Below are 14,058 nucleotides of genomic sequence, written 5' to 3'. Positions count from 1 at the left end.
TGCTTCTGCACAGGTTAATGGTACAGGGTCTGGTTTAATAACCAGTACAATCTCAAGGAGGTGGTATAAGGCTTATTGTAATCAAGATGTGTGATTAATGTGCCTTCTGGATAAGGAAGGGCTAGAACAAGTTTCAGGGAGGTGATGTAAGTCAGCCTGGAGGAAGATTGGGTATTACAGGGCACATGCACATCCAAAGGAGATGGTGTTTCTCTCTGCCGGCGGAGCTCTTCCTAACAACTGCAACCTGATTTGTAAGCTGTAGCAAGACTGGAGCCTTGAGATATTCAGTTTTTGACAGCAGCAAATCAGTTGGGACAAGGAAGATTTAACCTTATTATATTGATTTACTCATATCTCTTTTTCACTTCTACACCTTGGTATTTGATAACTCTTTGTAACTGTGTTGTCTGTTTTGGACTCTGAATAAACTCTTTATTTTAAAATTTGCATTAATTTGGCTTGGGGTCAGTGTCATTTTCAGTTAACTGGGCAACCACAAGTTATTCCCCAGCTGACTGTGGCCTCATCAGGGTTACCGGGGTACCCAGATTGTGGAGGATGACAGAGTATGACCCCATTTTATTAGCACAGATCTGATAGATCTTTAGTACAGAGCCAGGTGAGGCAAAAATTTTGAATAACTGGTGTTTGGTCACTACCTTGTTGTTTTTTTTTTTTTTTTTAATCTGCTTATCTTAAGGTATAATGGAAGTCACATAATTTTCCTGATACAGCTCTCACAGATGGAAGGAATCCAGCTTTGTCTTCATCCCTGCCCTTGGTCAGGCACGTACGCTGTGCTGGAAGACAAAGCAGTGTCTGCCAAGGAGGGTGTCTAGGCTAGGAAAAGTCTGGCTAGTGATTAGGTGCTGAGTTGTAAAATGTATGTATTCATTCAGCTTCTTAAGCTACAATCTGTTCAGGTGTCAGCTTTTTTGTTTGCTTTTTGGCTTTTTTGCGTCAAACTGCACCTTGAGAAATCTGATCTATGAAATGAGAAACGGGTTCTGTTGATAAACTACCAGCTATTTGCTGTTTATCTATTTGTAGCACTGCAGCTGTTTTGATAAAAGTGAGTGGAAGAAGGATGTTTGAACTCAAAATTTTACCTTGGTACCTCAAATATTTACTTGACTTCTAAATTATAATTCATTTAAAAGATATGGATGGTAGCTAAAAAGATTCAGCTAGTAGACACGTATTACATTTGTCCTGCAAACAGCAGTATAATAAAAGGCAGAGAAGCCTGAGCTGTCTGGACGAGCCAGAGGCTGACAGTGGGACTTGCGCGATGCTCTGATGTAGCAAAGCGGCCTGGGCAGAGGGCCTCATTCAGACATAGGTTGGAGATTTCCGCACAATGTGAAACTATTGTGTTACACCACGTAGATAAGCCCTATCTGAGTCCGTAATGCTGTAAGACTATAACTATGATGTCAGGTTATACAGAAGCTGATAGTGGCCAATATACTCCTTAGAATGATTTATCTGAACTTTCTTGCACAGAAAACACAGTTGTGTTTTTTTCTTTTTTGTTTGGGTTTTTTTTTTAAAAAGATTAATCTTTACTACACGGTAGGTGTTGAGTTTTCCAGTGGGTGTAGAAAATACAATAGAATGCTGTTTGTTGAAATTTTTTTAATTGTAGCCACTACATAGGTTAAAGGACTACTTTTAGTCGAGCATTGCCATTTTTTATTTGCTTTTTAATTTTTCAGTGAACATAAGAAGGAATATTAATGAATCTAGAACAAAGAGCATTGAAGTATGAATTATTCAGAAACAGTAGCTTGAAAAAGAAGTCCTGCTTTACAGGGCAAGATGCCTACTCAGCTGACCCCTAAAGTAAAGCATTTAATGTAACTGGTAAAAATAATATTTTTGTTCAGTCTTGCACGATTACTTAGCTTTAGTTGGCCTCCATCCATGAATTTACTGAGGTAAAAATCCTATTTCCTTTCCAAGCTTCTTTCCCTTAGATGCTCTAAAGCAGTTGGATGCATTGGCAATGAAGAATCCGTACAGCATGTGCTTTGTTTATGGTCTATGATTCTATGATTCTTTGGCTGGCAGAGATGGAAGAGGCCAGCAAAATTAATGGATCTCTGTGTTACCAGAGAAGCAATTTATTTTCCTGAAGAACAATATCAAGGCTTACACTATGCCTTCTGAGAGTTGGTCTGACTCATGGCAATATTAATAATATTTTTAAATCTGCTCCAGGCTGGGCAGAGTGCTGTATAATTACTGTTTATACACATGTACAAACCTGTTGTGCGTTTCTGCATTTGCAGAGACAGTGTCAGTTCCCCCAAAGCTGCAGATCTTCTGAGCAGAGCCAAAGGTTATCTGCTAGCCCTCTCTGCATATGCACGTAGAATGAAAAGTTATGATAGTTAGTACCTTCTCGGCCAGCCAGGTGCTGCTGTAACCAGCTGAGCTTTGCCACAAGGTGCGATGTTCTTCATTGATGATTGCCTAGGTTTGCCAGTGTCACTTCTGCAGTGCCATCAATGAGCTACTGTAATTAATTGCTACGATGGCCTCATTAGGTCTACGATCACAGCTAAGGTCATCTAGCCATTTGTCTGATACCAAATGCTTGTGAGGTGCTTTTGCACCTTTGTAGAGGAGGCAGAAACTCATAGTTCGGAATAAACAAACTTCGGGTGGTTTTGTAGCACCTTAGCTCTTCTGATTGCTTAATCCTGTGGTAGGTGAGCGGTAAGTGAGGGCTAAAGTGCTTCACCGCTGCTCAAGGCCGGAAACAGAGCTAAGTTAACAGCCTGTAATCCACACCTTAGATTACATAATGCTTCCCTGGGTATTAATTTGCTTGTGAAATGCTACCTGTTGAGCCTGATTCAGTGCCTGTGACAGTGATGGAGTAAGCTGCTTTACAAGTTCCCAGACTAGGAGGGAAAAGAAATAAATCTACTGAGTTTTGAGTCCTCTAATAATCATTGCAAAAATTATTATCTTGCAGAAAAGACACCAAAGCCCACGATAAGACAGCACTCAAAGTCATTGTTTGAAGTTCTGTCTCGTAATAGATGTGCAAATTCTTTGACTTCATTTCCTGCAGGGGAATGCAAAGTACAGCTTCAGCGATGTCTTACAATGAGCTAGCATAAACCTTTCAAAATTCAAGTTCCACAAGGCAAATATATTGCTTTATAACAAAAAGGAGAGAGGTGTCTGTGCTAGATGAAAGGATGCATGTATGAACCTCCTGTGTTTGCTAATTGATCCATATAGTTCTGCGTGTTTTTCCCTGTCACCGTCCTACTTTCTCTCTAGGAATGAATGTGGCGTTGTTAACTAAATTTCCGTTTCTGAGAAAACCTGTGGTGTTTGTTAGGTTTTGGTTGGTTTGGGGTGGGTTTTTTTGTTAGAGAGTTTTATACTTGCCTTAGTGTTTCTGTGTCTGATCAATTCTGGTAAGTAATTTTTTTCCCATTGTCTCAGGAAGACTTCAGTAAATTAGCATTTATCAACAGTACATGCAAGTCGTGAAACAGAGCTGAAAAATATAACCTCATGAACATCTCATAACATTGGAAAGATAATTTCTCCTCCTTTCCCCTTCAGTCTATTCTTGTCGTGATTACTTTGTGAAGGTTTCGTCCATTTCTATACTCAATTTTTTTCTATCATCATGCAAAGAAGCAAAGCCAATTAGCAGTAAAATATAGATTAGGTTTATTTAATCAGTTACTGGAATAGTTTTGCAACAAACTGATTCATTATCAGGTTCCGTAGGGTAATTGTCAGTCCACATGAACGCTAATATACTCCATGACACCTACGAGGCTTTCTTTGTACTGATTGAAGATTCAGCACTTTAAACACCTAGCTGCATTATGAGACATTGCTTATTAATGCACCGCTGATGTGTCTTTCTACAGGGAAAGTATTTATTTCTGTACTTCTTATCCTCAATATCATTAGGAGTTGTGTCAGCCGGGACCTTAAAAAGTCTGCGGGCTCAGCCGCCCTGTTGAGGAGAGACTCCAGGAGATGACTCTGAGCAGAGGGCTGCTAGATGAAACCCTAAAATAAAAATACATAAATTAAAAAAAATTCTCCAAAGAACAGTTTGGTTGAGGGAGGTAAAAGACACTGAAGAGCAGGACATGCCCTTAGAAGTCCTCAAACTTGTATTAGCAGGAAGGACTACTTTAGACTAGTTTGGATTCAAAGGAAGAAAACTGAACTTTTACGAGGTGCTATTATAATCCTGCTGTGTAAAAGCTTGGCTTGATCGGGCAGGGAACGAGTCCTCCCTGAAGAGCACTGCGCACATCCTGTAACACATAGTTTTGAAACTGGAATTTGCAGACTTTTGATGGTAAGGTGAAATGAAGAGTTTTACTGTCACAGAAATCAAGAGTTACAATATTTTTTTATTGCAAAGTTTAGGTCATTATATGTTCTATATTTAAAACTTTTCTGATCACTTCAACAATTTTTTTTTTAACAAGGAGAAAGGTTTTGAATACTTCATGCAAGGGACAGAAAAGTTCATTGACTTTCATATATGCAAAGCATAATAAACGATCATAATATTAAGAATTGTGGCTATACAGTAAATTCATCAAATCCTCAATATATCTTGACAGAAAGCACATCTTTCTTGGAATCCAGAATCACTTGAAGAGTTCCCAGTTAGCAGAGAAAAAATGTGTTTTGCATCAGACTGATAGTTATGTCAAAAATGACAGGTGCTTTTTAAAACTTGCCTTTTATCTTTTCATTTCTTGCTCTAGGGGCAATCGCAGTAGGTTTTTCTCCTAGCCATTTCCCATTCCCTTGCAGCATTCTAGCTCAGTATCGTACGGTGACGTACTGTAGCGGCTGCAGTAAACTAACTTTCATGCCGGCTTCCCTGGTGTATTGCTGTTTGGCAATTATTTGCATTTGTTGTTTGGGGAACTGAGCCTTTATAGTACCTTCTGGGCAGTAGGGAGACCATGGGATATGGAGGAAATGGGTTATTCTTGGGATGTGAGAAATGGAAATGCTGTACATGAGGTTACAGCAGTACAGGAAAGGCTAGTTTTATTGCAGTGGAGAAGAAAAAGGGAATTTGGAGGACTGAAGTCAGTGGGTGGGGCTGGTGTTGGGAGCACAGGACACTTCTGTACGTAACTGCTTTTAATCAGCTCTCTACAAATCAGTTCTAAGCTAATTATTGATAGCTGATTAACATTGCAGAGGATGTGCTGGGTTTTCAGTACCTTTGGACTTGAGGATGACATCCACTTAACAATCCTTTCTAAAGCAATTTTGTTGCAGTTCCATCCTATCTGACTGTACAAATCGCAATTCCTTCCAAACTGAAAACCTGGAAATATTCTTATAGACACACATTAATATAAAACTTGCAACAAAACAAATAAACAAATCCCAGATTAATGCAACATAAATAACTGTACCGAAAAGTGTCTGAAACTTTTGGAAACAACATCTCCCCATCTTAGTTATAGCGACAGCTGTTAGTCAGAGGATAAATCTCATCAAATGGTCTGGGTTGTTTTTTGGTGGTGGGTTTTTTGGGTTGTTTTTTTTTTTTTTAGATTTTGGGGTGGTTTTTTGTTTTTATTTCTATTTTTTGCTATGGGAAATACCTACCCACAGAAGATATATTATACAGGTTATCTGCTATGCAAACCAAGAGCAAATAACCTTTCCAGAGGTTTGAGAGTAACTTGCTAGCTCAACTTGAGCTTCCATACAGATGCTAAGTAAGATTTTTATTTTGTGGCACTGAAATCCACAGTCTTCAAATCTGACAACAATTTAGTCTGACTTGAAGTAAATATGTGTGGTTAAATCAACTGTAATAAAAACCTTACAATATATGAGGAAGATGCTTTTTTTTACTTGTCTGAAGGATAAAATTTCACAGAAAGGCAGGAATGCTTACCCCTGATGGAGGTGATTTCTTTCTTGCCTTTTCTTAAGCAGTCATGCTTACAAGTGAAACGTGCATGGGGGTGAATTTATCCCTACTGACAGTCAAACAGCATAAAGCTACAAAATCAAGTTAGATTGCCAGGTTTTATTGCGAAATAATTTTTTCCTGGTTAGATACGGTACATTCACAACTGCTAATATTCATGGCTAATTGAGGAAGCTGTTAGTTTCTGAAGCAGTTACATCTCAACAAGCCTCTTTTTCCTCGGCCTTATTTTTGCTAAGATTTGGAATCTTTTATTGAAACATGATAAAAGAGGTTTGCCAGCCTTTAGCTTACCCTGCCTGTATAGTCTTAAGAGCTGTGCTTGTGATTTAGTTGCATCAAGCATCAGGAAATTATTTGAGATTTAATTTGTTTCTAATAATTCCTTTCTCAGCAAAGTGGATGCTATCCAGTTTTTGGGAGCGATGCTAAATGCTCTTGTAGGGGATCATATTTACACTTCATCCTGGAATGAGACTGTGACTGAGCACTATTCTGTCCACTGGCATAATCGAATGTTTAAAGTTTAGCTTGGGTTGGTGGCTTCCAGAGAAAATAGGAGAACTGCATGTTTCTCTTCGTGCAAATATTTTTGGTAAGGAAAGAAGTGACTTTGCATTTTGAACAGGCAGCGTCCAGCTCTGCAGTGGTACCTGGCATTGAGACTTAGGCTGAAATTGGAGGTATGCCAGGGCGCTCTAGGGAAGTATGTGGGCTGTTGACAGAGACACGACTTGCTGCCTAGCCCAGTAGATATGCTCCGTCTCTTTCTGGCATAGAAGTTTTTTGTTGGTTTTTCCCTCTCTCTGTTTCTTTATCTCTTCCTATGTTAGGAACTGATCTTAGCTTTGAATTCAGATGTGTCTTTCTCGGTAATCAATAGATGGAACGCAGCAAATTCCTTCTTAAATGGACTGTGCTCATCTTTGACTTTGTCTTCATGCTGCCTGAGGATCTCCCTTGTATTTATGTTCTTCGTATCTCATGGTTTCAGAGTTTCATGGGAAAGAAAAATAAGCATAAGCATGCTTTGGTTTTAAATAAATGTTTAGTTGAGATCATCAGCTTCTAACAGCTGTTATTTCAGAGTTTCTATACAGTCTATACCACAAATGATTAAAGGTAAAAGCTTATATTTTCTTAAACATTTCTGCAGCCATTCTCTAATGACTGTAGTAGCTCCAGAGCATAGAAAATCAGGCCCTCTTGTACATTATAATCTAGGCTGTTAACTTTTTGGTTTTACTATATGCATCTGTTGTCCAGCTTTCTGTATGAACTCATTCTTATATTTAACACCATAATAATTTTTCCTTTTCTTCACAAATGCTCCTGTTTCCGAGCAAATGTTAGACCAAATAGCACTGGCAAATCATTACTTGCTACTAAAAGGTTTATGTACTTTCTTGTCTGTATATTGTTCTATTACATTATTGTATCTTAGAATTATGATTTAGAAAAAGCCTGGCAATTGGTGTTAATGAGACTAAAATCTGTGGTGAAAGATAGCGTGGGCTGTCAACTGTTGAGCTGTAAGATGAATGAGTTGCTGTGTATTTACTAGCCAGGTTGGATGAGGCTTTGGGCGACCTGGGCTAGTGGAGGGTGTCCCTGCCCATGGCAGGGGGGTTGGAACTAGATGGGCTTTGAGGTCCCTTCCAACCCAAACTGTTCTATGATTTGGTAGACAGGCTGGTGGTGTCACTTCAGCCATGCTACAAGAACTAACCAGACAAACGCTTTAAAAATTACAGTTGTATCTATATGTTCTTGAGTTGTTGCTTGTTCAGTAAATGAGAAAAGAATCTCTCTCGTGTCTGAGGCTCTGAATAGTCCCTTTGCCACTGGCTGCAGGATGAGCAAATTGACCCATTTTTCAGGTATTAATTTTTCATTAGCAATTTAGGTAAAACCTGAAACTCAGATTAGGAAAGGGAAAATGAAGATTGATTTCCATGACATGTATGCAATTGTCGGTATATTTTTTTTTTTTTATTGAAAAAGGCAAATTGTTATGGCCAAGTGATTTGCAGTATAGGTGAGCAGCAGATAGCAATTTCTCTAATTAAGTTTAATCATAAATGCATGATGAACTGATAGGCAATCTTGAATTGCTTTGGAAGTTGGAAAGCAATTCAAAAGCAATGATAAAATCCTCTCTTGGGTACGGTTTCCCCTTTAAAGTTTACGGATAAACTTTTCATTTGCATTTTTTTTCACTTTTTTCACTCTAATTGCAGCCATACAGAGGTCACCAGATTGATAGTAAGTTCAAGGTAATGGACAATGTTAACCAAGCAGTAGCATTAGCAGTAGATTTACTAGGATAGGCTTTTTTATGTAAGTTGATATCGGTGACTTTGAGTTAACTCTATGGAAATGATTCTTTCAGCAAAGTCAAAATGGACAACTTTGATAAGCTATTGATTATCTGCTAGTGCATGATAAGGAGCCATAAAAGGTGTTCTAAAGTCTTCTGCTATGATTTTTTCCCTATCTTTTCCGTTTTTACGATTGATTGTCTGTCTTCCATATGCAATCTCTTGATAAGTAGAGCCTTTTTTTTTAAAGGAAATGTCACTGAAAAGTAGTGAAGCATGAAAAGGTTAAATTACAAAGATGCGATGTTACAGGTAATTAATTTTTATGTGTTTGGGAGTATACCAAGACAGCATGGCTAATTAAAAAGAATTGTCAGTAAAATTGTCAGTAACTTTAATATGTGAATACATGAACCTGAGAATTGTTTTCTATAATCTCTCTTAGCAGGCAGGCAAGCACTTCACTTGCTTGATGTATTGATCAGGCAGGACAGTCACTGTTCAGTATCTAAGATTAACTTGTGATTTTAAGTATAGATGTATTTCAGATAGAGAAGTTAAGTTCGCTGCTTTTCACTTCAAGAGCAAACAAATCCGTGCGCTTAACTTATAAAATGTAATAAATGTTTAAAGAAACCAGATGCTTCTGTTATTGAAAGCACTGTTTCTGGTTGAGAAAATTATAGCAAGGCTGCAGAATAAGTGAATATAATCTGAAAGATACTTTCCTGCTGGTGATTTTAACCAAGTTGTGTTTCAGAAATAGAGCTGATGACTATGGGTAGGAATAAAGTGATATGTCACAGTTCTCTCTGAGTACAGGAAACTTGTTTTACATGTGGGATTACTCTGGTCAAGATCCTGCCTCGTATGTTTGGTACATACCGGAAAAGAGGGGAGAATAGTGGATTTCATTGAAAGATAGAACAGGAAGAAACATGGGCTTTTTTAATAATGTGAAAAAACAATCGGTTGAGCATGATTTATATGCTTTAGGTTTTCACTAAGACTGATCTTTCTTAAAATAGAATCATAGAATGGTTTGGGTTGGAAGGGACCTTAAAGATCACCTAGTTCCAACCCCCCTGCTGCGGGCAGGGACACCCTCCACTAGACCACGTTGCCCAAAGCCTCATCCAACCTGGTCTTAAACACTTCCAGGGATGGGGCCTCCACAGCCTCTCTGGGCAACCTGTTCCAGTACCTCACCACTCTAACAGCAAAGAATTTCTTTCTAACATCGAATCTAAATCGGTCCTCCTTCAGCTTGAATCCATTCCCCCTTGTCCTGTCACTACACTCCCTGATAAACAGTCCCTCTCCAGCTTTCCTGTAGGCCCCCTTCAGGTACTGGAAGGCCGCAATTAGATCTCCCCGGAGCCACCTTTTCTCCAGGCTGAACAATCCCAACTCTCTCAGCCTGTCCTCATAGCAGAGGTGCTCCATCCCTCCGATCAGCTTTGTGGCCTCCTCTGGACTCACTCCAACAGCTCCATGTCTCTCCTGTACTGGGGCCCCCAGAGCTGGACGCAGTACTCCAGGTAGGGGTCTCACAAAAGCCAAGTAAAGGGGCAGGATCACTTCCCTCGACCTGCTGGTCACGCCTCTCTTGATGCAGCCCAGGCTTACTGGGCTGCAAGCGCACACTGCCAGCTTCTCATCAATCAATACCCCCAAGTCCTTCTCCTCGGGGCTGCTTTCAATCCATTCCTCGCCCAGCCTGTAGCTGTGCTTGAGATTGCGCCGACCCACATGCAGGACCTCGCACTTGGCCTTGTTGAACTTCATGCGGTTCGCACGGGCCCACCTCTCCAGCCTGTCAAGGTCCCTCTGGATGGCATCCCTTCCCTCCAGCGTGTTGACCACACCACGCAGCTTGGTGTCGTCGGCACACTTGCTGAGGGTGCCCTCGATCCCACTGTCCATGTCGCTGACAAAGATGTTGAACAGTGCCGGTCCCAGTACCGACCCCTGAGGAACACCACTCGTCACCGTTCTCCACTTGGACATTGAGCCATTGACCACAACTCTTTCAGTGTGATCATCCAGCCAATTCCTGTCTACCGCGTGGTCCATCCATCGAATCCATGTCTCTCCAATTACGCAAAATGCACAAGTGAAGGTTTTAAGGGGAAAAGGATCAAGCTTGACTGAAAACTGAGAAGTTTCAGACAATATATAGTTAAAAATGAAATAGGAAAAGAAAAATATCATTGGCGATCATCTTTGAAGTTGTGGTTTGGGTGAGAGAAACACATTTTGTTTATTGCTACATCTGAGTCATCAAGTGACCTGTGATACACAGTGGCTATGGGGCTCCCTTGCTGGTGCAGGAGGAGCAGGAACTCTGGTAGTTAATCAGAGACCCAGTCTAGGCTGGATATTTGGCTGAAAAAGGGCACATTTTCTAGGTATTTATCCAGCTGTAAAGTGAAATTTTAGAGTGTTAATCTCAAATCCGATTCCTTTAATAATCAAGAGTAAGGAGGGAATAAACTGGTAAAAATTACTTACTTTTTCATATACATAATTTTTTTCTTTTTTCCAAATATGGAAATGTTCCATTAATTGCCTGATATTTATCATCATGGTTAGTAACTTACTGGGAACACTAATGGGAAAATATTCAATTCTTATAGCTTTGTCAGAAGCTAAGAAGAAAAAAGGTCCTGATTTTGCTTGGAAGAAGTAACTGTAGAACTGTAATTAGAAGTCATTTCCTTTCAGAAATGAAGATGATCTGTTTTGAATCAAACTTTGGTCTGGCACATCAGCTACATAAATCAAATACACAAAATGTTTGAGAGAGATCGGCAGGGATCCTGGGCGGGTTTGTGTGCCGCAGTACAGGTTCTCTAGTGTAAACCACCACCTTGTTGTGTGGCAGAACCAATGCCAAAAATCTGTTCAATTAATGAAGTGCAAACAGTGCCAAACACCCTACTCGTAGTTGAAGAGATCTTGGTGTTTCATCCTATTGTATTCTTTGTTTGTTCTCCAGTTTTCATTTTAAAGTTTGTTAAGAAGAAAAAAAAAATCCCATCTGCCTCATAACAAAGATGACTTTAACATAATGTATGAGATCTCATGTAGTTATTTTTGTAAGCTGTCTGGACAGTAGAAAAATGTGATTCCTCACTTTAGCGAGATAACCCACAACCTGGGATTTGAAACTGTCTTGCTCTCTGTGATGCCATTAAGGAATTTCAGATATGAAGTGATTGAGCCTTTCTCTCCTCAAGAACTAGAGCTTCAGGAGAGGAAAAGAGTGCCTGAGAAAGTACCATCTCTGTCTCATTCCGAGCTCCAGTCTGTATCTTGAATATACGATTAACTACTTGTGGGATTTAATTGCCGTCTTGGATATTTGCCATGACAAAAAAGCCACTTTCACAATGTGCACTTCTGGGTTTTTTTCTGTTTCATAAAACCGTGTTTGTTATAGCGTGAAGTGGAGCTATTGTCAAAGAGGAAGCATATGTATTAATTTATTTGATCCTTAAATGTCATTTAGAAACATTTAAAGGTTTTAAATGTTGACATTTAGACAAAATACTTTTGCAGTGATGCTTTATCAGTGAACTTCACTTCAGAAAAATTCTCATCTGTGTCATAACACTGATCCTTGTAGAGATAATTATCATTTCAATAGCTAGGCTATCCCTTTAAACTATAAACTAGCTGTTCATTAAGGGTCAGGAAAAGAGATTCCTCTCTTCATTTGCTTGTCACAATGCAGAGGGTGCAGATTATATTAGTTCTTCAATTAAATAGTGATTCATCAATTAGGGTTTTGCAGATATGTGCAAATACACTTGCAGGTAATGGGAGATAAAGTAGCAGAGGGAGTTTCTTCTCTGGGGCAGAAGCGTTAGCCCTTGGATGCTGCGAGAGGCATTCTGAGTGCTGCCTCCCCCTGGATCACCACGAAGTCTTGGGGCCTCTTGGAGAAATGGGGGAGCAGGATTTGCTGTCACCTTTTCATCAGCAATTCTGTGATGTTACACAACTGTGGGTGTGAGATTTAGCACAGACTTCCTCGCCAGGCTTGACATTTCCAGTATGGCTCTTGGTAGCAATGTGGGCATGGCAGCTCAGAGCTCACCTTGGACTGCTTTACCTGGTGGGTTTTTTTTCTGTCTTCCCTGGTCTTTTAAGGCTAACTTGAGAGTCTCCTTGTTCCACTGCAGTCTATGGTACAGATGTGCCTGTGTTCCACTTTTTGGTGTTGTGTTCCCCAGGCAATGTTTGCCCTGGAGGGGCCAGCAGCCTTCCCAGCTGTGCTGTCCATGTTGGGATCACACCGGGGAGGGAGCAGCCAAAGGAGCCTTGCTATGCCGGCCCAGCGGCTCAGTTTCTCCCCAGTGTCCCGACCCCCTGTCTAAAACATGAAGAAGCCAGAGAGAATGTGTTGTGCTGTGCCAAAGAGCGTTTCCCTGCCTCCAGCTGTGGGCTTGCACGATGCAGCGTAGGGTAGGGAGGGGGCAGCCCAGCATCGCCATTACCAGCACGATTACGTTTGCCTCTGTGCTATTGATAAACCTTCTGCAGAAAACCTTGCTTAAATCCTAGCAGTCTTTCTTCTAAAGCATGAGGAAATTCGTGCTGAGCTGGAACGCCCTCTTCTGAAACAAGAAAACGTGGTTAGTCTGCATTTGACTCTGCATCAGTATCTCTGGCTGTACAGCAGTGCTTGAGTTTAAAGCAGCTCATATGGCTAGATAGGTAGGAGTTTGCTTTGTAAATAATTCCTACTTTTTGTTCTGAAAGAGTATTGGGATTTGAAGAGAAAAGCATTTAAACGTAAAATTTCACTATACCATAAAAAGATATGAGCATGAGCTTATGGATGAAGTATGCGAGCATTGCAGGTTGTGTATGTACGTGCACACATGTGACATAGCTGTGCAACTGCACAGATTTGTTGAAAATTAAAGCATCCGAAATACACCTAGGAAACCCAATTTTTTCCTTATAACCTTCAGTCTAAAAGTGGCATTAATGTCACTGTTAATGTTACCATTAAAGCAATATAATAAAGTGGTTATAATAATGGTGATACAGAATTTGTAGCTGGCTCTGGGCACAAAATCTCTACCTAAACTTATCTCTTGACAGGCTGACAAACTTTAATGAGAAGAGGATGGTGGTGGATACAGTTTGAATAAAGTCAGGTGTTAGGTAGTTGCAGCTGACATTCCCATGCCTGAAATGTAGAAAAATGCCCATTTAGTTGTAAGTATATTTAAAAAAAAAAAAAAAAATCAGTAAAGAAAATGTAAATGTTTCTTCTCAAAGCTGAGTGTGGTGGTCCATAGCGGTGTTTTGCTAATCCCAGATGTTTAACTCCTGTATCGGCCTGGCCAGTGGGAACACTGCTTGACTGTAGATTCAATACTTCCAAAATTTCCTCTGCTTCGAGGCTTTTGACTTTGTTTGTTCCTCCAGGTGAGAAAATGGCTCTACCAAAGCAAAGTTCTCTGAAGGAAGATAGTAAATGTGTAAATAAAAAAACAAAGCAGCATCATTATCTTAATGAAATCTATGTGTAAAATGAATCAGTCCAGAGACAGAGGATCTGGGTGAAATATCGACCTATTCATTTCTGTTTAGCTTATTTTTTTGAATTTTAAATGCATTAGTGTTTTGTTAGGAGTTTTTTGTCTAGTTTCATGCAAATTAACATAAGACAGGTCCCACCTGTGGTACTGGTTATACCTTCCCCAAGGGTTCCCCCATATTGCAGTTAGAAGCGCCGTCTCAAAAATT

General features: G+C 40.0%; 1 protein-coding gene across 6 annotated transcripts in view; it reads left to right on the top strand.

Moving 5' to 3' along the window:
• Positions 1 to 14,058, top strand: part of PCDH15 (protocadherin related 15) — a 1,027,345-nt gene that overhangs the window by 783,919 nt on the left and 229,368 nt on the right. The gene's annotated exons all lie outside the window — the stretch shown is intronic.

This window comes from Grus americana, chromosome 7, assembly GCF_028858705.1.
Source record: "Grus americana isolate bGruAme1 chromosome 7, bGruAme1.mat, whole genome shotgun sequence".
In the NCBI taxonomy this organism is placed as follows: domain Eukaryota; kingdom Metazoa; phylum Chordata; class Aves; order Gruiformes; family Gruidae; genus Grus; species Grus americana.
This window is presented reverse-complemented; position numbering and strand designations above follow the sequence as displayed.